The sequence below is a fragment of the Amblyomma maculatum genome, chromosome 9, assembly GCF_055883805.1.
Source record: "Amblyomma maculatum isolate TAMU_Amacu chromosome 9, ASM5588380v1, whole genome shotgun sequence".
NCBI classification, from domain to species: domain Eukaryota; kingdom Metazoa; phylum Arthropoda; class Arachnida; order Ixodida; family Ixodidae; genus Amblyomma; species Amblyomma maculatum.
The window spans coordinates 58,184,891-58,185,849 of record NC_139352.1 but is presented as its reverse complement, the minus strand read 5'-3'; the positions used below and the strand labels follow the sequence as shown (position 1 = coordinate 58,185,849).

Sequence of the window (959 nt, the reverse complement as noted above, 5' to 3'; positions counted from 1 at the left end):
GCCGCTTCTGACCCCCCGGGCAGATTGTGCGAACCCTTCTCGGATCTTCTTTCATTTGTACATACCAAGATCTTCTTCTTCCTCATGTACATACCATCATCATCGTCCCGCGGCGCCGGCTCCGTCACGCGCTTGGGTTTTGTCCATCGGAATAAACGCCAGACACGGCATCCCTTGCCTTGGCGTCTCGACCTTGCCGTCTCGACCTGGCCTTCTTCCACAATATATATATATATATATATATATATATATATATATATATATATATATATATATATATATATATAATTCTACCCTGAAGAAGGAAGTCCGAAGCTGTTAGAATAAAATAGATAATCGGGAAAGTTGTGTGCCGTCTTGCTTAAATTTTCCTGGCCCATTAGTCACAAGCAAACGATATATATATATATATATATATATATATATATATATATATATATATATAAATATATATATATTAGGGGAAATGAGGGTGCTCGTTATAATACATGAAGGAAAGAAGCCAACTGTCGGCGAGGCCAAGGAAAGCGTTGGGGATGGTACTTTGTCTTTTTAATGTTTACTTGGATAATCACAGAAATTAGTAACGTAATCTGTTTAGGGGAAAGATAATTAAACACAAAGTAGAAGAAAAAACAACGTGCCGATGGTGGGAACCGAACCCACGACCTCCGAATATTGCGTCCGGTGCTCTTCCAACTGAGCTACATCGGCCGCTGTCCCTCCTGCTACTTGCTTGGGTATTAAAGTTGTCTGTATACGAACCTTGAGAGTGTTCACCAGCGCCACCCTCAGCCATAGCGGCGGACGTGGAACGTCTTTTGTTACCGCCAGCGTCACGTAGAACGTGATCACGTTCTACGTGACGCTGACGTTCTACGTAGCCCGCAGTCGTATGCTACCCTAATATATGTGTCACAAACCCCCGCCTTTACGGTCACAAGAGGTGCGGGATCCCC

At 43.4% G+C, this 959-nt stretch overlaps 1 non-coding gene across 1 annotated transcript; it reads right to left on the bottom strand.

The window, feature by feature from the left end:
- Positions 1 to 641: 641 nt before the first annotated feature.
- Positions 642 to 714, bottom strand: TRNAL-CAA (transfer RNA leucine (anticodon CAA)). Its single transcript has one exon. It is a non-coding gene; the product is annotated as a tRNA-Leu (tRNA).
- Between the last annotated feature and the right edge of the window lie 245 nt (positions 715 to 959).